This window comes from Pleurodeles waltl, chromosome 8 (genome assembly GCF_031143425.1).
Source record: "Pleurodeles waltl isolate 20211129_DDA chromosome 8, aPleWal1.hap1.20221129, whole genome shotgun sequence".
NCBI lineage: Eukaryota > Metazoa > Chordata > Amphibia > Caudata > Salamandridae > Pleurodeles > Pleurodeles waltl.
In genome coordinates this window covers 1,094,475,997-1,094,503,297 of record NC_090447.1, presented here as the reverse complement: position 1 = coordinate 1,094,503,297, position 27,301 = coordinate 1,094,475,997, and the positions used below count along the sequence as shown (strand labels likewise).

The 27,301-nt window shown below is 42.1% G+C and overlaps 1 pseudogene; it reads right to left on the bottom strand.

Annotated features, from left to right (window-relative positions):
• The window catches only part of LOC138249577 (serine/threonine-protein kinase PRP4 homolog), a 110,790-nt pseudogene extending 85,903 nt beyond the window's left edge, over positions 1-24,887 (bottom strand).
• Between the last annotated feature and the right edge of the window lie 2,414 nt (positions 24,888-27,301).

The following is a 27,301-nucleotide window of genomic DNA, read 5'->3' as shown; positions in this document are numbered from 1 at the left end:
AAATTCAAAATATGTCCATACAAGTGTGTTTAATAATTTTCCCTAAACCATCAAATCAGATATATATGCATTCCACATTATTGGAACAAAATACATTTAATTAAATGTAGACTTTGCATTATACAAGGCAAAATGTTTGTTTACAAGATTTCTAAGATCTTTTGCTTTTAAACATAAAACATCTCATATATGTATCAATTTCACACTTCCCTCTGTGTAGTGCCTTTTCTGCATTTCTTTAAAATTTATTTAACTCAATTTTTTGAAACGTGTAATGCATATGTATTTATTTTTAACACATCATTTTTAAATAAATACGCCTTTATTAAAAAGTCAAAAAAATGGACACATGTTTAATTTTGGTGTAAGTGTCCATTCACATGAAGAATGTTTGAACCAAAATTACCACATTCATTACAAATGTACATCACTAATGTATGTATTGTACAAATACGTTACTGAAAAAACCTGTATTTGTTCACTGACATAAATGTAATAGATTATATGCTACTCACATTTAAATAATTAACATTGTTATAAATTAATGACTAGTGAAGAAATAAAAATATCAGGAAAAACTTTGTGAATAGAAAAATATTTGCAAATTGGATAATTCTCTCAGTAACTTTATTGTTCTGCATATAGGTATGCGATTGGGTGAGTGTGTTTGTTTGGATGAGTGTGCTGTTGAGGAGGATGTTGTGATGCTTGTGGGTGTGGGGGTGGTTACGGTGGTGGGTGTGGTGGTTGTGAGTGTGCTGGTAGTTGTGGTGCTTGTGGCTGTGGTGGGAGGTATGGTTGGTGTAGTAATGGCTGTGGTGCTTGTGGGTGTGCTGGTGGTTGTTGTGGCTGTGTGTGTAGTGTAAGTACTGTGTGTATATTGAATGAGCATATGTTTGTATTTCTTTGTGTGTTTGTGCGTATGTGCGTGTGTGTCTTGGTGTGCTGCTTGTGTCTGTTAGAGTTGGAGGCTGCAAAGAAGTGATCGTGTTTGGGATTGGGGTGGGAGTTTGGATATGGGATGAGGAAGGGGTCAGAGTTTGGGCACAAAGTTGGGAGGCTGTGGTTAGTGGAGAGGCTATTTTTGCAAGCAATCTCTGCATGCCAGATATTGAACTATGAATAGCATCTAGAAATGCAACCATTTGTTGCATTTAGCAACTAAGGTCCTAGTTGCTGTTCACAACTGCAGTCTAGCCTACAGAAAAGCTGAGTGTCAGGTCAGTAGTCTCTTCATTAAGCTCAGCTGGGAGGACAGGAGTGGGGGAGGTGCCAGCAGCAAAGGAGACCTGAGTCTTTTTAGGAGGTGGGATTGGCCAACTGGAAGGGAGCAAGAGGAAGGGTGGGGATCGGAATAACAGGGGCATGCAAGGATGCAGATTGTAAAGGTCCTGTAGTGTCCATCACCCCTAGGGACTAGTAGTTTGTGGAGGCCTCTGAAGAAGATGACAAGATGACGGCCTTTGTTTTACTCCCCTAACACTTCATGCCACCTTGTCCATCATTGCCCGAGATCTCACCACCCGACACACAGTGGCCAGCTGCTTCCTTGCCTTCGTTGCCAATGCCCCCTTTGCCTGTTTCTAAAGATGCTAAAAAGATACATACAACATTTTTATTAAAAGTGCATGAGGTTTTAAAAAACAAAAGTAGTTTCTAATGTTAATATTTCACCTGCTCATAGGCTTTCAACATTAGGTACAGTTTACAATTACCTCCTGCATATAGGGAACATATTCAGGACACATTTGCTCACAGTTTTGCAATTTCACATCATTATTCCTGTTTAATTTTTGATCATTTCACTTAAACATTTTCAATTTTTGCCAAGAATTGTTTAACACCTCTCAATGGTAACCATTCTTTGTTTTTAATAGAGAACAAATGCCGCAAAAATCAACATCTAGCAAATATTCCTTTGTGCATTATACGTTGTCCATCTGCAATGGTTCATTTATATATTCTCCTTTTTAACATTGGTTCATCACCTGAACATAACAAAGGACACATAAACATTTTTGGGTATGTGTTACCCTGTCATCAAAGTGTACACATTCTTGTCTGTCATTTACAAAAATGTATGTCTAACAAAACCATGTTTGAAAAAACAGACTGGATTATATGCATATTTGTGAAGGAGTAAGGCATTATTGCAATCAGCAAACTTGAACATAAATTGATTTTGAAATGTATTTTTGGAAATCATATGTATAGAATGTATTCATTAAAAAATGTTGCCATTGTAGACCAGTTTCTAGTTATTTTGGCTCACATACTCACTATTGTTTATCTAGGATACCAACTCACCAATTTGACATTTGGAACATCCCTTGTATCAATGAACTCAATTGTATGCTATGTCACTTGGATTTGCTGTGGCATATTACTTCACAGGGCTATGCCTTAAACAGAGTCAACAAACGTTTTGCCCTAGCACAAAGGTTTACTGTTACTTTGACTTGACTCCTCAGTTTCTTCAGTAATTGTTGGGGGCACTTATACAGCAGGTAATGTTTGCTCACTTGGCCAATTGTCTCCTGGTACAGCTCTTTTTACTACAGCCTCTGGTCCTTTGTCAACAATCAGAGCTTCTATGAGTCAACTGATTCTGTCTTGACTGCTTGGTAACAACCACTGCTGTCAACTCACTCAGACCCATCTCAGTCCGCAATTGTGCTGTACTTGCCACTTGTCCAGGCTCAACAGTTCTACTAACCTGCTGCCTCTCACTCACTTTAACCGACCCTTTATGGACAGGTGCTATACAATCTAGGGGGGCTAGAACTTTGCAAGTTGTAAGCAGACCAGCACACTTCACAGCTGTTGTTGTGACTAACACTACCTGGGGAGGCCCCTTCCAACCTGGCCTCAAACAGGATTTTCTCATGCATTTCTTAACCATGATCCAGTCACCAGGGCACAGGTCATGGCAGAGCTTTTGCTGAGGTTTGACCGTAGCTTCTCCAACCTGATGAGACAGAGAATGAACCACGTCAGCTAGGCCTTGGCATTAATCAAGTACCAAGCCATCTATAAAATATACAAGTGTATTCTCTGGCTCAGTTGCCAATCTCATTGCTCTCCCCATGATGAATTCATGAGGCCATAAACCAGTCTTTCTGTCAGGCGTACTGCACATACCCACCAAACAAGAGCCAATCATCTTGCTATTTCAAAGTGATAGATGTGAATACTTTTGCCAATCTTGACTTCAGAGTGCCGTTAACTTGTTCCACCAATCCAGAAGCTTGAGGTCTGTAACTGCAATGTAGTCTCTGCTCAACTTGCAATGCCTTAATAATAATTTTAGGACCTCACTGTTGAAGTGTGTCTCTCAGTTTGACTCCAGAGTAGTCGGGAATCAGAACCTAGGTATCAACTCTCTAAGCAACAGCTTTGCTACATTTCTCCTGGTCGGGTAGACGTCAACCCAACGAGAGAAAATGCACACAATAATCAAGATATATTTGAGTCCATTGAATGCAGGTAACTCAATAAAGTCTAACTTCATTTTGTTAAAGGGATCTCCTTATCTGCCTGTGTAACATAGTATGACTACTATACATTTCCCTACATTAATCTGCTAGCATGTGACACATGGCTTCTGCTATCAACCTGAATCTGGTGTTAAATCATGTCTGCCTAAAGATCATAATCATTGTGTCACAACCTATATGAGCCTGTCCATGATAGTGTCTAGCCATGGGTGGTATCAAACTGTTAAGTGACACAGTTCTTCCACCACTTGAAACGCAATATCAGCTTCATCTATTTTGACACAACCTGCTCTAACCCAACTCTTCAATCACGTTTCCTGCAACTTTTTAACTTCTGTATCAAAATCAGATAACAGGAAATTTTGACTTGTCTTATCACTGGATTCATAGTTCCACTCCCTATTAAAGGAAGTGCAGCTTAGGGCACAGTATCTCGCCACTTTGTCTTCATACGCATTACCCAATGTTTCATAATCAGTGGACTTTAGGTGTGCTGTATGCTTCAAAACTGAAATTTTTGCAGGCAACTGTAATGTATTCAACAAATTAGAGACTTTTTACCCATTCCTACCTGGTAAGCCAGAAGAGGTCATCAAACTGCTCTGGGACCATAACTGTCCAAAGTAGTGAGCAATACCAAAGTCATAATGACTATGAGTGAAAATTGTCACTTTCAGAAACACAGCATGCTCTAAGAGCAACTAATTCAGCTGCTTGGGCAGACAAGACTTCTTGAAGCCATGAGGCTTCTATCACACCTGAGACTGTTCAAACTGCATAACCAGCTCTCAGTGTACCATCTCTGTCTCATCAACAAATACGACATTGGACCTGATTTAGATGTTGGTGGCAACAGTCCCGTCATTGACTTTTCGACTGGAAACCCAACCGCTGCCGCTGCTATCTATATTTAAATGTGGTCCCATAGACAAAAGACTGCATTCGAACCTCCTTCTCCACCACGAAACACTGCCACGTTGATGGCGGAAAAGGTAAAAGGGATGCCGGTGGGACCAGCCTTCCCACCATGCAGATTTAGATGTGCCTTATTGCCAAGGAAAAAGTGTCGCTGCGACCACCACTTCTAAAATACACAACTGGACAACACATGCCATCGCTGAAACCTAACCCCCATTGCCAGGGTATTGTTATGTGATGCTGAACAGGGAACGCTGTTGCAGAATGAAGCCTAGAATTGCATATGTAATTTTGGTTTCTCAAATTGTAACTTGCTGCTGCCATGTGTTATATCCCCCCATACGAGAGATAGAAGTAGCAGAAATGGCCACACATTGCTACTTCAAATATATATTTGACAAGCTGAGCAGACTAAAGGCACTATTGTTCCAAAAACATGTAGCTCTGACATCACCCAGAGATACAGTCCTTTTTAAATACCACCTTCCCCAATCATTTTGGAGAGTTGGTGAGCAGAATTTTCAACGCATCGAACACTGCAGGAATTGTGCACTTTTTTAAGGCTGTTGGTTCTGGATTTGTTTGAACCTCCCAGACTGTATTTGGAGTGATAGCTTCAGCAATCCATTCACTAGTTTTAAACATCTTTGGTGGATTCCCAATAACTTTGGCATTAATTGGTGGTATTCTGCTGTTGCTTCTTTTGATATCCAATGGCTGTCCCTTTTCAGCTAAGTGGAGTAATGGAGCTCCCAGCAGCCTATCTCTGTTGTGATCACATGATACAGTATTTCAGATCCTCATTGCTGTAGGAGCTTGAGCTGAATTGATCATTGACATTTCGACCAATATTGACCTGTGTGCAGTCAGTTTCCACTGCTTGTGGTACTTGTAAGAGTGTGCACCAAAGGAGTGCCTTACCATGCAGCCTGTGGTTTCTGTGGACACAGATCTGTTGATGTTCTCACTGGGTGCACATTCACAGATGTGTCCACTGAAACTGCGGTTGATATGCGAGGCATCCTACGCGCCACCTCATGTGGATATCCTGGCACCTTCAACATCTGCTGTGGCCAGGAGTCTGGCCCCCTCAGCCAGACTCATGCTTGACACTTCTCCACATGGATGCTTAGGGCATTGCAGCAGCCAAAGTTATTGTGTTGTGTTGATCCATGGGGAAAGAGCAGCATAGAGCTATACTTGTGTACAAACAGACTGCCTAGTACCACAACACACTTTTAAGTCATAGTGCAAAGGTGCATGCATTATGTCTAGAATAGGGTTTGTACTCGAAGACCTACAAAAAAAAACTACTTTTCAAAAATAGAGTGTGTGCTGCACAGTGCAGTATGCATCAGAGTATACTTGGAAAATCAGTTGATTAATAAATACCATCAGGCTGAGACCTTCTAAAGGACAGTAGTATATACACATCATGAAGACACAAGGATGAGCAGGCTTGCCTTCAAGGGAATAACGCCAAGATCAATGACAGCTAAAACAGCAGAACCTGATGAGGGTTATGCTCAGTAATGGTTGCATAACTACATATCTTAGATGACCAATGGCTCATTTGATCCTGTGAGGGAAGCTGTCTGATATCGTGATTTGTAAAATCTTGAAGAGAATGCCTAGTCCATCCTTGCTCATTGTTCAGAAATCACAGAGGTAGGTTTGATGTCTCCATTAAATGTTATGTTGCATACAACCAATATTGGTGTAATAACATACATCTTGTATAATCATCCTTGAAAGGTTATTTTTGACAATCTTATAAGTGGGTTGTTCACTGAAATAGTAAAACTTACATCACTTTATTTAGAATATATTTGTCATAGAGATTCTGTCTACTCGTTCCCTTTAGGAAAGTGTCTTGAAGCAATGATCTTTCGAGGGGGGTTAGTATGAGACCATTTTGCCCAGTAAGAAACAGAGCATATTGAGAAAAATTCAAAAACATGGTCAGACAGGTGTATAAACAATCAAGATTTTCTCCGAAAACATTTTTGAGTGGCAATCTGCTGATAGAGTGAGCAACTACATTGAAGCAGTTCATTTTACAGATTGCCAGTCGTATGCAACTGATACTTTCAAGTATCAAATATGATTAAGATATAATGATCACTTTGAATATTAATGACATATGTACACAACGTATAAGCAATAAGTCAGCTGTGTATATGTGAGCAGTATACCACAAGTGGTTTAACTTCATAAATAAATTAGTTACTCCTCCTGCCTATACTTATTTAGATTTCATATACCAATTTGTATGTTTTTTCTCCAAAATGTATTATAACTTTTCTAAAAATGCCATAGAGAAATGAATAAGGACTAGCGATTTTGACTTAGTACAATACCCTAGCACAGATCAGACCTAACGTGGAGGCATAGGTCATCCAGAGCTGCTGTAAATAGTAATTCATTGCATAAACATGGCTTGGTTGACACTTAAATGAATATTTTATTGGACCAATAGTTCCGTTATTCACTTTCATACAAGCTTGATTTGCAGAAAGAAATAACTCATACCCATAATTAAGCTGATGGTAAAACCAGGGGTGGGGGGGTCACTCGTTATGACCGCACAATTGTCTTCCTGAAGTTCCAATTTCTAAATCAGCTTGTTTGATGGATAAGATATGTTTAACCACACCACACTTGATGATTCAAATTGTGCCATACTTTAACAGTCCAACTCCAGAGACTCTGGAATCCTAATGCTACTAAAGACATTGGTACCTTTACAGCACACATGAAGAACTAGTTTTATCAAGAATTTAAAAATGTGGGTACTAAGGAGACCGTACTTTGGGATATTTAGGTTCTAGACTCAAACACAAACAGAAAATATTACAGAAAAGCCTGGTCAGAGTGAATAAGTGAAAAATAAGGGTTTCCTTCACACAGTCCAAAAGGAACATGAGACATCATGTAATCTTAACAAAAAGTTCTAGAATATGGGTCGATAATGACTGATATATCACTTAGCCAATCAATATCCTAAAACAATAATCCCATAATTTAATATTTCATAACTTACTTCATGACGTCAAAATTCATTACTGTGTACCCTAAATATTTTGATTGCATTAAAAATAGCACAAAATGATATATGTGCAGCATAATCCTATGTTAGATGTAAAGAAAAAGGGTCAAAAAATGAATCAACGTAGAGAGACTATATATCCCTTAGCACAAGTTACTTAATTTTATTGTACCACACAAATAAATATTACAACTATTAAATAAGAATAAGGCAATTCCACATAACACTGAAATAAAAATGTCTTTGCCCCATAACAGAATATAATTTGTCTTTCATGTTACCATAAGTTTACACAATAATGTAAAGTAAAGCATGTGTTCCTGAGCCAGAGAGATAATTTTGTGGCACTATATACACATATATATATATATATGTGTCTATGGGGACTTTGCAATCTTTAGACATGCCTAAAGCTAGAACGGCTGAACGGAATTACACCAAATTTGGTACAAAGCTAGATCATGTTCTGCAGATTACACTTTTTGTGGCTTGGTGTAAATCCATTTAGTAGTTTCTGTGGCATTAGAGTGTAAAAATATAGATATTTAGCTCTGTGGAATCGGATTCTGATTAGCGGATTCAGATTCGGGAAAGTAAGGCACTGATTGTCTGTCTGCAACCTGGCAGAAAAATTGCGGCTGCCATTTTGTTTGTTGCATTGGCTTGGGAGTGGGAAAAGAAGAGAGAAAAAACACAGAAGGGGTCAGGATACAGGTAACCTGAACCCATAGGACACATAGAGGGACCCTTGTGTGCCAAAACTGCCCATTTTATTTTTTTTGTACAGTTAGCGGACCCACAGATTCCGATTTACGAACCCACTTGACAATTTACGAATCCAGAGAAAATTTGGAAAAAACCCCACCCACAGTATCCAAACTCATGCTACGCGTGACCATATGCCAGACCCTGTGGCCAAACCCCGCCGTGCACTGCCTTTGGCTGTGCGCAACACTGCTTATATTCACATCTGTAGGTGCTAAAAAAAAACATCAAAATTCACTGAAAAAACAAAGGTTACACGGACGTTATAGTTAGGTTCGGAATTTACTTACACAAAACGTTAGAAATTCAGTGGTTATCGCGCCGTAGGGCATCTTTGATATTATCACTGCAAAATTTGCAATAAAATTATTGATCAGAAAACTGTTCATGGTAGGTGCACAAGTTATAGTTGGGTTAGGGTGCAAGTTATAGTTACTTGAAATAACTATAACTGCTGGATTTCTAAGGTATTGCATGAGTAAATTCAGAACCTAACAATGACGTCGTTGTAACCTTGTTGTTTTTCAGTGAAAATATATTTTATATATATATATATATATATATATATATATATATATATATATAAAACACTGGTGGTCTCCACTTTGTAGTTATAGTTAAGACCACCTTTGCATAGGAAATTGATTTTTTGATATTGTATGACAAATCTTCTCAAACCTTTTTTTAAAAAGTGCCCTTTTTGACTCAGCTCTTTCCTGGAAAATTTTGGAGTGACCCGTCAAGCAGGGGGCAAGAAAAAAGGGGGTGTTCCCCAAACACAGTTTCTCAATGCAATTTTCATAGGGATGTTTGCCCGCAAATTAATAAAAATATTTAAAAAAAGTTCTTTCCATGAACCGTGGTTCTCAAGTGGGATCACATTAAAAAAATTAAAATTGTGGACGCCATAGTTTTGTTTTCTTTAAATGACTCTTGGGTGAGGCCAGGTACCAGGGTCTAACCATATCTATTTTTTTTTTTTAAAGGGGAGGGGTAGATAGCACCTCCCCTCACAAGCTGATAATGGCTCCAGAGACTCCATCTCCAAGGCCGGCATTATTAGTAAAAAGGAAGAGGTGTTTGTGGTCTCCCTCCCCATGCCTCTTCAAGTCATAGGGTGTCGATCCTCTGGGGATGATTTTTAAAAAACAGAAGGGGCACTCAGTCACTCTCCCCGAGCCACCTGAGGATCAGGGACCCCATGCATAGGACCACATTGGTTTTTTAATGGAAAGGGTGATGCATGACTTTCTCCCTTTGCCATTATCAGTCCCAAGACCCCATGCTCAGAGATCCAATACTTTACAGTGTCCTAAGGGAGCCCACCCACTGAGGCCCTCCAGATACATATTTAATTACAGCCTACAGTTTTGCCGCCAGTGTTCCTCAAAAGACAGAAAGGTTAAACAATCTTTCCCACATTTAGTTGAAATTTGTAACAAGTCTTCCACCGATACAATGTGTCCTACCTCTTGCTAGATTATTTATAACACCGTTGCTTGCAGTTTAGCTTCCAATTAAGAAGAAATGCATATCAAGGACAAAATGAATCCAGCTGGATATTAGAACCCACGCACTTGCTCGTAAATACTTGAATTGCAACATCCATTGTGCATATAAAGAGAGGCAGCCTTCTGGAAAATGCATCAATAGATCTAGATCATTTCCTTGGTCCATATGTATCGGGTTTGGCCTCGTATTGTAGAGACACATCAGATTTGTTGAGCAAAATAAAACATATTCCATGGAAATCAAATTATGCTATGGTGACAAGTAGCACTTTATACTTGCTTCCCACCTGATTTAGGTATTTGCGCCTGTAAGCACTTTTTCAGAGATAAACCCATCAGGCTTTATGAACATTCTGAATTACTTTTAAGGCTATTACAGTTTTGTCTTGAAAACTATTTTTTTCTATTTGAAGATGATTGGTTCAGACAGTTGTCTGGGACTTCAATGGGAAGCTGTTTTGCCCCTAGTTATGCCTGCCTTTATATGGGATGGTGAGAGACCCAATATGTCTGGGTTGATGAGAACGAAAAATGGTCTGAGCATATTATTTTTTGGACCAGATACATAGATGATATTTTTTTAATATGGGCTGGTCCCAAACCATTATTGCATGATTTTCTGAATTGGTTACCCTTAAACGGTTTGAATTTGAAATTTACACACAAGATAGATAAACAAAGTATTGATTTCCTTGATGTAGAATTCTAGGTGGAGGATGGTACTATGCATACAAATTTGTATAGAAAAAGCACAGCTGGTAACAGAATTTTACATGCGTCGAGCCATCACCCGCTAAACTTATGGTGAACTTCTTAGAGCTAAAAGGAACTGTAGTACAGCTCAGGGTTTCTTGAATGAACAAGGGAAGATGATTCGCAGATTCAGATCGCGGGGCTATCCTGAAAGAGTTTTATCCAAGGCATGCCAGCAAGTAGCAATGTCTCAGCGAGATGGTCTCCTACATCCGAGAGACAGGGGAGAGAACACTAACACTCTACGTTTCATAACAACAGTTAATGCAGAATCCCTTGCAATAAGGAAAATTCTGATTAAACATTGGCATCTAATCAGAGCAGACAAGGTGGTTGGCCAGTTAGTAAGCCCAAAGCCCAGTGTGACATACAGAAGAAGTGGTTCCTTGCGGGATATGTTAGTACACAGCTATTGCAAGTGAAATAAGGAGACTTTCCTGGACAAACAACATGGTTTCTATAGATGTACAAAATGTAAGGCCTGTAAATATAGCAAAAATCTCAAGGATTATGTTTTACCAACTGGAAAAATGGAGAGGATCACGAAATTCCTTAGTTGCAATTCAGATTTTGTGATTTATGTTATTCTGTGCCCATGTGGATTACAATATATAGGAAGTACACTTTTTCCCTTAAAAAAACGGATTCTAGAACATTGGCGGGCTATTAAGAGTAATGATCCAGCTTATACAGTAGCCCGCCACTGCAATGCAAATCATGCAGGTTTGAGTGATAGGATGTAATTTTTTGGAATAGACAGGGTACTTCCTACACCACGAGGTGGGGACAGAGAAAAAAGACTCAGGAAACTAGAATCCGCATACATCATTCGCCTTAATAGTCGTCACCCTTGGGGTCTCAATAAGGATGAGGAACTTTTTGTTCACATCGGCTGACATCCATCAAAAATTTGCATTAAATATATGATAATTAGATGTAGTAAATAATTGGGGATAAGTGTTATGTACTTCTCTTGGCCCTTAGATCAGAATCACAGGAGCATTATATGTAATTTTATGTGTAGTACTGCAATGGATGAATAATTGCTTGAGGATATTAATTTTGACAAGGATTATTAATGGGCCAGTGTGTTTGCACACAATGCAAATATAATATTGTAGGCACATTGGTGAATTATCATATGGGGAAGTAACATTGGTAGCTATGTGTGTTTTGAAATTTGATTGGATCTCATGAAATTTTCATAGTATTTCTTTTATGTTGATGCACTAGGTTATAAAGGGGGGAGGAGAGATTTTCATAATGACTTTGGCTGTTGACAAAGACCGTAATGGTTGAAACGCGTCGCCAGGCTTGACAAGCCTTGTGGAATGGTTTTGAAGATTTAAATAAATTTAGTAATTATTCAGCAACTGTTGGGAGTGCCGCTTTTCTACTATTTACTTTGAGATATATATATATATATATATATATATATATATATATATATATAGAGAGAGAGAGAGAGAGAGAGAGAGAAATTCTGTTGCCGCTTCATGAATCTGCACAAAAGTTTCAAAACGTATACTTTGGTTGGTGTAGCTTCTGTCTTAAAAGTTTCAAGGCGATCTGTCAAGTGGGATCAGAGAAAAAGGGGGTCTCAAAACACTTTTTCCTCGTTTTAAGTCAATGGGATTTTTCAAATTTTTGAACATGGCTACTGCCCGAACCGCAGTATGGAATTGCACCAAATTTGGCATAATGCTAGCTGCTTTTGTGATTTGGTGCTAATCATTTCAGTAGTTTTGGAGATATTAGAATTAAAAAAATATAGATATCTAGGGATGACGTTCCTCAGCAGATTCAGCTGGCTCTGTATTGATATCTGATTGGCTGTCAGCACTTCAATAAGAACATGTTTGCAGCTATCATGTGACTCGACTTCTTTCGAGTCCCCAAAAAAAAGTTTAAAAAAAAAAAAGGGGGGCCTGGGTAGAGTCACCCTGACCCCGCCATGGCTTAAAAGCATTTTCTTTAAATATCTGAAAAATCCGCTGATGGATCTGCAGATTTTACTGATGTTTTTTTTTTAAAAAGTCAAGTAGCAGCCTTTTTCATGAAGCCCATGTGTGGGCCAAGTGCCGGGGTTATTGGGGCTTTAGAAAGGAGAAGGGCTAAAGGGGCTCCCTTCCTAGGGCTTCTACAAGCCTCTTGGACCGCCACCTTCTGGGGTGATCACAAAGTAAAATGCCAGGGGGGGCGCACAGCTCTTTGCACCAGGGGACCGCCATCACCCTGGAATAAGATAATGTGAGAGTCTGCATGGCCTCCCCCAGAGCCCTGAGGACTACAACCTACCTGGGGAAAGTATAAATTATGTGTGAGGGGGGCCACCAGGCCACCTCGTAGCCCCAAGGACCGCCACCTCCCTAGGGCTTCAAACTAAATGGATGCAGGGTGCCTCCTGGTCTGCCACAACCCTGCGGACTGCCACCTACCTGGGGCACATGTTCTAAATCTAATGCAGGTGGCCAACAGGTCCTCTCACAGCCCCGGGGACTGCCATCCCCCTGGGGCACATCTTCTAAATCTAATGCAGGGGAGCTGCATGCCCCCTGCAGTCCTGAGGACCTCCACCTCCCCAGGGATTTAACCTAAACACATGTGGGGGCCACCCAACCCCCGCAGCCACCGCAGCCCCAGGGACTGCTACCTCCCCAGGGCACATCTTCTAAATCTAATGCAGGGGGCACTCAGCCCCCCTGCTGCCCTGGGGATGGCCACCTTGATGAGGCTAATTTTGAAAAAGATAGGGGGTCCATTGCAGACCCCAGGGCCCCACCACCTCCCTGGGGCTATTTGCACATTGGAGGGAGCGGCATGCGGCCTCCCTTGAAGAGCCACTTATGGCCCTGGGGACCAACTACCACAGGCCCTGCCCCTGCTATGTCCCAGAGTGCCAACCCATGGTCATAGCTTTTTGCTCTGACTTGATGGGAGCTTTAACAGCTGTCAAACTAAAAGTGAAGTTTTCATCTGTTTCCCTGCATTCAAATATGCATGCAAGAAAACAAATGAAAACGTTGCTCCTGCAAGCAGGGAGCTGTTATTTAAAGCACCTCCCTGCTTGCTGGTGCAGTGCCGGCTCCCACTGGATGAGGGGAGCTGTCTTGGACTGCGGGCTTTGAGGCTGTACCCGCGGTCCTGTTACTCTCTCTCTCTTCCATCCTATAATGGGGTGGAAGAGAGAGAGGGAGAGAGATTGTCATTGCAATGGTCTCTCCATACAATGTCTTTGAAGAGACAAACTAGCAAGATGTTTGAGACAAATGTTATAATTACCTTTGAATGGAGAGTAGAACGGAGTCACTTCTGGCCTAATAGTCACGGTTTCAGTAGGCTGAAGATTCAAATCCAAATTGATTGTTAAACCTTACTAGTGATGGAACATTCACATTTCTTTCCTATCACATGCATGGGTTGAATGCTATATGTCTGTCTAGAAAAAGCAAAATAAAGAGTCACCTGTGCTGTTATGGCTAAAATCCTCACACTGACAGTTGGGGGTTCTACTCCAGTTGTGTCTGTTGTCTTTTCCCTTCTTTAATTTATTTTAAACTTCAAAAGTTAAAGGTTCATACTGAAAGGTGATCTCACTCATTTTTAACAACAAATACACTTTTATTTTTAATTTGTCCCAAAATATCTCATTCTACGCTTATCATTCATCAAAGCCTAAATCGCTTTCTCTGTCTCTCAATCTCTCACTTTCTCTCTCTCTCTCTGTCTCTCTCTCTCTCGCTATCTCTCAGGGTTGGGTGCCTAGAATGGGTTGGCCACTGGGACTGGTTGCAAACCAGTCCCTGCAACCCACCCCACAATGCATGCCCCAAGGCTGATGAGTGGCGCAAGACTGGGTAGTTATATAGGGTCAAGCCCTGCGGCCAACTGATGCAATGCACAGCCAAAGTATAGTAATGAAAATTACTTGATGTTAAAAAAAAAGTAGAAATTCACTGAGAAAACAAACGTTACAGGGACATTATAGTTAGAAAAAAGATTTTGAAAAACCTCAGAAATTCACTGAAAAAAACAAAGGCTACAGGGACGTTATAGTTAGGCTTGCATTTCACATGCACAAAACCATAGAAATTCACCTCAGCCAACTATAACTTGTGCCCCGCAATGCACTGCTTATGGTATCACATCACTCATGACATGGTCAGTGACATCACTGATGACATCTCATATGACATCACTGATTACATCATCTATTGAGTGTAAGTGGTTATATGGATGCCTCCTGCGACAACCACAGCTCCCTGCTCCCGCATGCAGGGAGCTTCTGGAAATGCAGCTCCCTGCATACAGGAGCAATACTCTTATCTTTTTACCTTCCCACATCTCTGAAGGCAGGCAAAGAAATGAAAACTCTGCTTCCAGCACACAGGAGCATTTGACAGTTCCCATGTGGCTTACACATAATTGGCACATTTAATTTACCTTTAGGTCCCTTGTACAGAGGTATCCCTCTGCCCAGGGCCTGTAAATTAAATGCTACTACTGGGCCTGCAGTGTTGCTGGTGCCACACACAGAAGTAGCCTCTCCAACCTGTCTCAGGCCTGCTATGTGCAGTTTACTGCCACAGGGACCTGGCATCTAAATTTACTTCTCAGGCCTGGATCTCTCCTTTTACCTCATGTATGTCACCCTAAGGTAGACCCTGGCTAGCCCTATGGGCAGTGTGCTATGTTTTTAGAAGGCAGAAAATGTGCCTGGTTGTGTGGCCTGTCTTGGTAGTGACAAACAGCTTATTCAGTTTCTCACTGCTGTGAGTGCTGCCTTGCTCAAAGGGTTGCATTGGAAATGTCCTGCCTTATGTGTAGGGGGTATTGTCTGATCTATCAGGGGTAGCGTAGGCATGTTTGGTATAATTGTAATGATAGTGAGAAATTCTGCTTACTGGTGTAGGTGGATTTTTTGTTACCATTATAGAAATGCCACTTCTAGAAAGTGAACATTTCTCTGTTCTTAAGACTCTGGTGTTTTGCAGCATGACTCCAATCCATTTCTGGGGCAGAGTGACAGCTGGGCTTTGTGCATACCTTTCAGACAGCCTGTACACAAGGAGGGTGGAGGTGTCACAGAGGTTCATCTGCATATTGAATGGTCTTCCTGGGCTGAGGGAAGGGGGGGCACACCTTTATTTGTAAAGGCTGTGCCCTGGCCTCACCGAAGGGGCTTGTTTACCCACAACTGATGTCTGGAGCCTATGCTGGACAAGAGAGGGGACACACCTAGAACCAGTTGTAGCTGGTTGGATCCTGATTGGTCTTCTACCCCTCTTTGTGAAAGCTTGTGCAAAACTGAGTATAGATACAAGGGGTTTCCCCATGCTAAGGGAGACATTCTTGAACAACTGCACTGGACACAGCATGCTGCTAGAGTGACTCACCAGGAACCACCTTGGACTGCTGCTGTTGTGCTGACCTGTGACCTGCTGGGTAACTGACTACAATCCCTTGTGTGGGCCTGTTTTCTTAGGCCCTACTGCCCTGTGTTTCCCTTTCTTCTGTCTCCAGGGGCTGGGTGCTGAGGCCCCTGTTCCTCTGTAGTTTTTCCCTGTGCTCGACGTGGTGCAGGAGGCGCTCTTTGACTAAGGAGTACTGGAATCGTAGGAAGAGCACTTCATTGTGTCGGCCCGGAGCTTTTGTTTGATTTAATTGCATCTAGCACAATGGAGAGCACTGTATCCGTGCTCAAAGCGCATGAGGAGTGCTTTACTCGTGTGACTGCTGGAGGAAATCTGACAAGAGGGAAGCATGTTCCTTATCAGTGCCCCGGGGCACAGGAGCACTTTGTGTCATGCCCCGGGGCACAGGCAGACACCAACTTTGGCCAAAATCACCACTGCGGCCTGGGAAGCTCGCACACCAGATCTCGTGGGGGCATGTGGAGGAGAGGCAACAGGAGGGAAGAGAACCTCATCAGAGGTCCAGCTGGGTACGCCGGTATAGCACGCTCCGGGGAGATGCATGGTCCCCCAAGTACGAGAGGCTGCAAGAGCCTCTCTCCTCTAACTGGGCGGCAAGGAAGCCTCCATGGAGACCCTGTCTGGCAGAGAGGTTGTGCACGGTAACCCAAGACAAGGTGGGGGAACCCCAAGAGCAGTATGCAGGGAGGCGAGGGTAAGTCCCTTTTCCCTAGTGGCTGTGTGAGGAGCATGTACACTCCAAACATCCTTTAGGTTTACTGTTTTCTTCTTTGTCCCTCCTCTGGGGCCATCAGGCCAATCTGTGTCCCCTTTGGAACAGTTTCTGTGTGGGGAGAGGCCTCCTCAGAGGAAAGGAGGGGGTGCGTGCCACCCCCGTCCGTTGCCCATGATCAGATGACTTGCTGTTTGAGAGGGAGACCTCCATGAAGCCCCATCCCCATAAAGCTGGTTTTGGGATTCTCTCCCGGTGCGCTAAAGGAGCACAAGAGTACCCCAACGTGGCCTCAGGGACTTGGCATACACAAAGTAGCCAATACTTTATGGTCCAGGGCATTCCTGGTGTTCCAATGACACTTTGGGCAGCGTAAGGCTTACTGTACATTTTAGGATACTATTTTGACCTTGATGGTAACATGTGTTTTCCATGATATGTGCAGCACTAATGTTATTTCTGCTCAATATGATTGAGCCTGCGTACATTCCTAATGCTGCTTGCCCTTGTAGGCGACATGTGCATTTATGGTGATATGTTTTCATGACTTGCCATGTTTTCTCTGATGCTCCTTTTTTGGGCATTTATGGTGATATGTGTTTTACCATTGTTAGAAATTGGGTCTTTGGTTTGCAGTCAGGTTACTCCCTGTCCATTAAGGTCTTTCACTCTAGTCAGGGCAAAAGAGAATCACCCTCGGCTAACCCCCGCTGACCCCCTTGGTAGCTTGGCACGAGCAGTAGGCTTAACTTCAGAGTGCTAGGTGTAAAGTATTTGAATCAACACACACAATAACTTAATGAAAACACTACAAAATGACACAACACAGGTTTAGACAAATAGAAAATATTTATCTAAACAAAACAAGATCAAAACAACAAAAATCCACCATACACAAGTCAAGTTATCAATTAAAAAACAAAAAGAGTCTTCATGTAATTTTAAAAACAATGCTAACTGGGTTATCGTGAAAATGTACCTTGGGTGCGTCAAAAATAATCCTGCACGGGCGAGTGTGCATCAAAAGGGCTTGCGATGCGTCAATTTCACTCACAAGTGAGACCTTGGGTCGCTTCTCCTTCAGTCGGGTCTGCGCACGTTGTTTCTTATCTCCACAGGAGAGTGATGCATCGATCCGTTCAGCACTCTTGGGTTCGGGCAGGCCTTGCTTAGCAGCGGTGTTTGCGTCAGAAATTCAGCCGCACGATGATCCGAAAACCACGGAGGGCAGGTTGCGATCTCACCGGTCTCCATCTTCATGTAATTTTAAACACAACGCTAACGGGGTTAGCGTGAAAATGTACCTTGGGTGCGTCAAAAATAATCCTGCATGGGCGACTGTACGTCAAAAAGGCTTGGGTTGCGTTGATTCAACTCACGAGGGAAACCTTGGGTCATTTCTCCTTCATTCGGGTCGGTGTGCGTTGTTTCTTCTCTCCACAGGAGAGTGATGCATCGATATGGTCAGCACTCTCAGGTCCGGGCAGGCTCTGTGTCATTTTTACACGCACACCGGTGTTTGCATCAGAAATTTAGCCGCACAATGCGATCTCATCGGTCTCCATCAGCGATGTTGTGCATCGTTTCTCCAGCAGCGGGCGTCGATCTTCCAGTCGCGGTGCAGGCGAGTGTCGATTTACAACCACAAAGCCGGCGGTGCATCGATTTTTCAACCGCAGATCGGAGATGCGTCGATCTTTGCCCTGCATGGTGGTCTGTACGTGGATTTCTCACTCTTGGGCTGCCAGCTTCTCTTCTCAGGGTCCCAGGAACTAGATGGGCACCACTTGGCAGAGTAGGAGTCTCTCCAGAGGCTCCAGTTGCTGGCAGAGAGAATTCTTTGCTGTCCCTGAGACTTCAAACAACAGGAGGCAAGCTCAAATCAAGCCCTTGAAGAGTTCTTCACAAGAAGGAAGGCAATACAAAGTCCAGTCTTTGTCCTCAAGCACAGGCAGAAGCAGCAACTGAAGGATAGCTCCACAAAGCACAGTCACAGGCAGGGCAGCTCTTCTTCCTCAGCTCTTCAGCTCTTCTCCAGGCAGAGGTTACTCCTGGTTTCCAGAAGTGTTCTAAAGTATGTGGTTTTGGGTGTCCTTCTTATACCCATGTTGCCCTTTGAAGTAGGCCTATTTCAAAGGAAAGTCTCTCTTGTTTGTGAAATCTTGCCTTGCCCAGCCCAGGCCCCAGAAAAACACCAAGGGGTTGGAGGCTGCATTGTGTGAGGGCAGGCACAGCCCTTTCAGGGCTCCCCTCCCTCCTAGCACAGATGGCTCATCAGGAAATGCAGACTACACCCTAGCTCCCTTTGTGTCACTGTCTAGTGAGAGGTGCAACCAGTCCAACTGTCAAACTGACCCAGACAGGGAATCCACAAACAGGCAGAGTCACAGAAATGGTTTAAGCAAGAAAATGCTCACTTTCTAAAAGTGGCATTTTCAAACACACAATCTTATAAACAACTTTACTAAAAGATGTATTTTTAAATTGTGATCTCAGAGACCCCAAACTCCAACTGTCTATCTGCTCCCAAAGGGAATCTACACTTTAATCATATTTAAAGGTAGCCCCCATGTTAACCTATGAGAGGGACAGGCTTTGCAACATTAAAAAACGAATTTATCAGTATTTCACTGTCAGGACACATTACTATGGCGGTCATTATGAAAAAGCGGGAAAGACCGCCCACCGCCGTGTCGGCGGTGAACAGAATCCCGCCGTTGGTAGTGAATGGAAACCTGCCATATAATGAACGAAAAACCCAACCTCGCCAAAAATCACCAGTCCACCACTCACCGCCATGACTCTGTCGGAGGGAATCCCAGATCACCCGACCCCGCCACCGCCAAGCACACCCACATCCCGCCATCCAAATAATGATGCACAAATCACCTCAGCGGACAGTGGAGGCCGGACGACCATTTGCGGCTACGACTGCCACGGGCGGCAAGTGGACTCAACAGCAAGAAGTCCACACATTGGATAGGCATATCACCCACACCTGACCCACATCCAGAACCCCATAAGACATCCCCAGACACACCCCACAATCCCTTGCAATGAAGCAGGACGAAAGAAGATGGAGAGCCCCAGAGCAAGACAGCGAACGCCAGTCTACAGGACACTCACACTGACCCACAGAAGAGCACCCCTACCTCCTTCCCAGGGCCGACACCATTCCCCACACTCACCATGTCCCCCACAAACATCCACGCTTCACCGAAAGAGAGTTAAGGACCATGGTGGACGAGATCTTGAAGGTGGAGCCACAAATATTCGGGGCCGAGGTGCAGCACACACCCATTGCAAGAAAAAAGGAGCTGTGGCAGACCATTGTGAAGAAGGTCAATGCAGTGGGACCCCATCCAGACACCAGGGATGACATCCGGTAGAGATGGAACGACCTGCGGAGGAAGGTCCGGGGCATGGCATCAAGGCACCACATCGCAGTGCAGATGACTGGGGGAGGACCGCCACCAACACCACCCGACTAGACTGACTGGATGGAAAAGGTACTGGCCATCCTGCACCCAGAGGGACTCACTGGACTCACTGGAAGAATGGACTCGGGTAAGTGATCTACAATTACCCCATATCCACCACAGCTGTAATGCATGCACCAACCCACCCCACCCACAGCCACCAGGACCTACACCCCACCCAGGCTTAGCCACTACATCTATCCCCCTGCATGACCACAAACTCACTAACAGGCCCACATCCCTCCCCCTCGGCACAGTCACCCACCCCTGTACGTACCCACAATGGCACAACACCCCCCACCACAATGCAACCCCACACTGACGCAAAATGCAATGTCAACCCTGGTAGGCCACTGAACTTAACACCAGCACAAAATAGCCTAGTCCTGTAGACTCAAAGGTTAATGCAGATGTAACAGACATGTTTATGTCCCCCAACAGGCACCACCACCCATGCCACCCTCACGGATGGGACAAGGAGTGCCAGTGCCCACCCTGGAGACAGAGGCACCTCACAGGACACAGGTGAAGGACCCCCGGACACAGATGAGCAGGCAGGCCCCTCACACAGTCCTGGACTCTCACCATGCTGCAGCCCCACCCAGCAAACCACTGTCACCCCTACCACCAAGTCAAGACCAGCAGCCCTGGGCAGGTGTACCCACACCAGTTTAACCAGGGCAAAGACTGGTGGAACACAGGTACAGAGGCCACAGTCTCCCACTCCCAACATGCAGGAAGGCGAGGGTCCCAGTCCAAGTGGTACTGCCAGACCTATGCAGGGGACACAGGCACAGGGGGCTAGGGCAAGTGCAAGGGTCGCAGTGGGCCAGGGGGAGGCCACAGGATGGATGCAGCCGCCCAGGACGTGATCTCTGAGGTAATGGGGGGCTACCAACATACCGATGACAGGTTGGCACAGATTGTGTCCACCCTGGAGCACAGTCAGAGGATGCAGCAGGAACAACCCCAACAGGCCATGGAGCAATGGAAAGAGCACAATGCCACAATGGACACCATAGCAGGAGCACTGCTGCAGCTGGTCAAAAACCAGTCTGACACCCACATAGGACAGGAGGCCCCCACAACAGCACTGGACAACCAGCATCAGATCACCCCAGCAGCAGGAGAAACATCCCAGGAACTATCCACACAGGAAACACAAGGAGCTACCATGTCATCCCAAGAAACACACCAGCAGGCGGCCAATCGGACCCTCCGGCCACGTTATCGCACTGGAACCCCAGCTAAGAACAAGGCCCCCTCCAACAATTAACTCTGCAACAATTGCAAAGCAACCATCCCACCCAATCACCAACCACACATTGCTGAGAGGCAAGACGAAATACTGTTAGAAAAGATGGACCCATCAATACTACCAACAAGGCTGCCACCATGTTGGTCTTGAGGACACCCCACCCTTACGACTTCCCATCACTGTAAATTGCACAATTCACTAATTTCAACCAATAAAACACTTTTCACACCTGTAACACTGTCACCTGTGTTAAATTGTGAAACAAGTGGAGTATGGATGCAACTGGCAGAGAACAACTTTATTGTCGAATCTGTGCATGATGGGAGTCATGTGTGCCCATAAGGAAAAATCCTGAACAACTAGGTCTAAACCACTACTTGCCTGAACCACTACTGCTAAACAACTAAAAAGTGTCTACAACTAAGTACTGAACAACTACTGTCGAAACAACAATTGTGCCTGAATAACAATTGCCTGAACAACTAATTTTAAGGTAAGGTTTTCTTTTTGTTTTTTATGGTTTATTAGTTGTTTAGAATATATATATATATATATATATATATAAACACAACCTTATTTTTTAATAAGGCAACCGGCACTCCGTGAATGTGCAGATCTAAGGTTTAATACAAACAAACAGGAACGCGTTTCGGCGTCTCCGCCTTTCTCAACCTGTGTGGGCCGCCATTTTTGCCCCATTTAAATACAAGTGCATTTCTTAAAGCAACAAAGTAACAAAAATACTGATAGTTAAGCATATAATATTTACAACATCCATCATTACGCCTAATTGCAAAAACATGTATAAATGCATATATAAATAAATGCCTATGAATTTTACCTCCTATTTTACATGTTATGTCTATGAAAACCTTGTTCTTATCCAAAAACGAATCTAATCTAAGTAGTAAATAGAAGCAAATATGTAGGCAAAGATAACAAAAAGAAATTGAATTGAAACTCTCATACTAGTTATTAACTAAGCATAATTCAAAGATTACTTGCATACCTTAATCAACGATTTACCAACAACAAAAACAAAGTTATACTATACTATGTAACCATGGAAAAATCTTAGAAGAATCGTTAAACATGTTGGAAACACATATAAATACTGCAACGACCATGATATAACACAATAGCAATAACTATATACTTAAACCTGTGGAATATTATGGTACCATTGTTTTCACGACAGTAAAGAAAATATTATTAATTTTTAATTTTTAATTTTTAATTTTTATGAATGGTACCATATGTCTCATGCAGAAAAAAATGTGTGTGTATCAACAGACAGAACATGTGACTAAAAAGGCCTAAATGAAAGAATATACTGGATAAGGAACCCACTTAGTTCAAATGAATATATAATTCTTCACTAGAGTTTAATCCTACTGGCTCTCTAGAATCAAGTGTCAAAATATATCTGGATTCCAACTTTCTCAGGTTTTTCTCCCTGTCCCCTCCACGTACATCTTTTTTTATTCCGTCAATTACACTATATTTGATACTTTCCATTCGTCCTGCATGGAACTCATGTACATGTCTAGCAACAGGGTATGAATCGTCTTTGTTGGTTATCGCCCTCAAATGTTGGAGTATTCTTTTGTGCACTTGGAGTTTAGTACTACCAACATATATCTTGGGACAACTGCATTTTAAAATGTATATGACATATTCACTCCTGCAGTCGTATCTGCCTTTTATGGTGTGAATAGTTCTGTCTCCTTGCTGGATACTCTTAATGTTTTCACCATTTTTACATGCTTTACATTTGGCACATTTAAAAAATCAATTTTGAGATTGAAGCCAGCTACTTTGCATAGTCTTCCCCTGTCTCACATCGCTTTTCACAAGGACATTTCTCATTGACGTCCCTTTTCTATATGTTATTGTAGGCCTATTTTTCAAATTAGTGCCTATCACAGGATCACTTTTTAGCATGTGCCAATGTTTCTGTAAAATCTTTCTGATGGATTCATGAGCCCTATTAAACGTGGTTATGTATCTAACATTAGCAGTATCATCATGTGTATTGCTATTTTTCTTTCCACCTTTACTGCTTTGTTCTGAAGCAAATAGCAACTGATCTCTGGACCTGGATTTGACTCTAACTGCACTGTGTTGTAATAACTCACTGGAGTATCCTCTCTGTTTTAATCTGTCAATCATGTTGTCTTGTACTTTTAAATAATCACTTTCTTTACTGCAAATTCTCTTGGCTCTCAAAAATTCTCCAAAAGGAATGTTATTCTTCAGAGGTTGAGAATGGTGACTTTTAGCATGCAGGATGCTGTTCCCTGCTGTGGCTTTCCTAAACAATGTTGTCTCAATTTTGTTATTTTCAATGAATACTCTGATGTCTAAGAATTCAATCTCATGGTTGTCAATTTTCCCTGTGAATTTCAAATTACAATGATTAATATTTATTTCTTTGATAAAATTGCTAGCAGTACCTCGATCACCCTTCCAAATTATGAAAATATCATCGATATATCTGAGCCACAGAACAATGTTATCATTCCATTTATCTAGCGGGAAGTTGTTAAGTATCTGTTCTTCCCACCACCCCATGAATAAGTTGGCATAACTTGGAGCAAAGCATGTTCCCATTGCTGTACCGCATACCTGCTCAAATATCTCATTATTGAAGAAAAACATGTTATGTTGTAGACACCATCTTATCATTTGGCTCAGCATTTTGCTATGGTGGTAAAAACTGATTGATCTCATTTTCAAAAAATATTCTACTGCCTGGATTCCCAATTCATGTGGGATACTTGTATATAATGCTGTAACATCAAGTGTCATCAACAAGTATTCATTGTCCCAGACAACATCAAAAATCCTCCTCAGAAAATCACCACTATCTCGCAGATAGGAAGATAGATTTCTAACTAGTGGCTGTAAAAACTTGTCTATGTATTGTGATACGGTTTCAAACAAACTTCCTTTAATGGACACTATAGGTCGCCCAGGGGGTTTGTGTACATCTTTATGGATCTTCGGTATCAGGTAAAATACAGGTAACTTGGGAAAGTCTACTTTCAGAAAACTGTATTCTTGTTGACTGATGAGACCTTTGTCACGCCATTGTATCAATTCTGAATCAAATTGTATTTTAACACTCTCAACGTGATCAAGGTCAATCCTTCTATAACATTTGTTGTCATTCAATTGTTTGTATGCTTCATCCATGTATTGTTTTGTTGACCAGATCACTATATTCCCTCCTTTATCGGAGCCTCTTACTACAATGTCTGGGTTATTGGAAAGTTTATCTAATGTTTTATAATATCCACCCTTTTTGTTGTTGAATGCACTCCAAGTTCTGGCTCTCAAGATTTTCAATTCTTTAGTCACAGTCTCTGAAAATTGGTCAATCATATCTCCACTGGGTGATGGGACAGTTCTTGACTTTGGTTTCAGACCTGATGCTCCATCTTTGTTAAGACAGATTCCTTCTGATTCCAATCTGTCAAACATCTGTTCTTCATTAATTTCACCCATTGTGCTATCTTCCAATTCCCAAAGTTCTCTCATTAGTGACACATCCTCAATTGTTAGATTATGACTGATTAGTCTTTGTGTGTTATAACTGATTTCTTCTGTACACTCCCCTTGTGTTGTTACTTTTTTACACTTCGCTTGATGGATTTTTGACAATTTTAATTTACGTATAAACAGAAACAAGTCTATACTGCTTTGCACATAATCAAAATCACTGGGTTGGCAGTACGAAAGGCCTAACGATAAATTAACTTTGTCCTCCTGGTCCAATTGTATGTCTGATAGATTAACCACAGTTTTATTGTCAGTTAGTACCGTTTGCTGCTGCGAGTCATCTTGCTTCCCTCGTCGCTGTGGTTTTCTTTTGCCCCCTCGTCTTTTCTGCCTCTGCCTCTTCCTCTTATTCAAGTTCCTCCTCTCCATGGTCTGTGATTTGTTCTCCGATCCTTCCTTAAAAAATCAAACTCTTCTTGTAATGTGGTGTGTGACTTTGTTCTTGATGTTTCTTCAAAATCTGTATCAGAACTCTCACTCATGCCTACATTGGATGTCCTTCGTGCAGTGCTTTGAATTTGGCTTGCTGATTCCTTCACTTTCAATTGTCTCCAATAATCAAATTTCCTCGCAAATGTGTAAATTTGTCCCGTCTCATAATCAAATGCGTCTCTGTTGAATTTCCGTGATTTCTTGGAAATGATCTCTTCCTCGATCTTGCTCAATCGCTCTTCCATGGCATTACTCAAAGATTCAACTAACTTTTTGTCCGAAAAAGCTTCAATTCGCTTAGTAACACTATTGATTTGTTCTATAACTGTCTCTCTCTCGATTTGTGCATACTTGATTAATATTCTCATCATTCCTGCAGAGCTTGCAGCATTGTGAGCTGCCCATTCCTTTAGAAGATCAGGATTTGAGTCATCATAATTAGGCATAATAAAAATTCTTAAGCCCCTGGGTACTCTATCCACTTCCAAGTACTTATTAAGAGACTCACATTCCCACCATTTGCTTAGTTCTTTCTTTTTCAATTTTTCTAGTTCGTTAAATGCCACATAAATGTCTGTGCTTGCTGCTGGGGAGTCCCCCCTGGTTGATTGATCATTCCCATTGTTAGTACATTTAGCAAAGGCTAATTCTGCTCTTAATTTTCTGTTTTCATAGACATATGTGGTTTTGTTAGCCATTATTTTGTGTGTATATGTAATATGAATGTCAATATCCAAAAAATACCTTTCGATCCTCCAATAAATTACTTATACTCTAATGTTGATCACAGAGCCGTACATCGCTTTTATGCACAAAAGCGCATCACACTGAATTCATGATGACAAAAAATCTTCGCATTAGGCAAAAAATATATATTATGGGGCTACTCTCGTCTTTATGTAGGTTTCTCTTGAAAACGGACATGCCACGCTCATTTCATAATGACTAAAACATTCGCGTTTTCCAAAAAGTCTTTTTATGACTTCTCATATCTTTAGAAAATCTGTTGTCAATGTGCGCCTGGGTATAATGTTGCCAATCCCTTGTGAACACCACCGGTCCGTACTCCAATCTACACACTATTCCATGGTTAAATAAGCTTTGAAGTCCGTCTGAAAACAGTACTTTGTTTATATTGAAAAATAATTATGCTGCGTTCAGTTCGTGATAACTCAAAAGTTCGTGTTTCCCCAACACTGTTATACGGCTTTTTGTGTCTTTGAATAGTCTGTTTTCCCAAATGAACATAGATACTATGTTGCCGATCCTTTGTAAACACTTGTACCAATATCGTTTTCTTTCAGCATTCACGCGCCATGTAAAATGCAGATAACTCCTGATCTCTGCTCGGCGCTTGGCTCCGTTTTGAAGAAAATATTTCTGAAACTAAACGAGAACCTTTTGCTTACCGTACAACTCGACTGTCGACTCCGGTGTCCTCCGACTCCGCGTAGACTGTCGGGAACGGTATGAAGGTCTCTCTCAGTGAAAATCCATTACGGGGGCAGCGAGGTTAATTTAGAAACACTTAACTTCGGCAATTCCCTTGCCGCTCCTAATCGCCAATGGTGCCTGGATAAGACGCGCGCCACCACGTCTGACATACAAACACAACCTTATTTTTTAATAAGGCAACCGGCACTCTGTGAATGTGCAGATCTAAGGTTTAATACAAACAAACAGATCTAAGGTTTAATACAAACAAACAGGAACGCGTTTCGGCGTCTCCGCCTTTCTCAACCTGTGTGGGCCGCCATTTTTGCCCCATTTAAATACAAGTGCATTTCTTAAAGCAACAAAGTAACAAAAATACTGATAGTTAAACATATAATATTTACAACATCCATCATTAAACAAATCTAATCTATTTACTACTTAGATTAGATTCGTTTTTGGATAAGAACAAGGTTTTCATAGACATAACATGT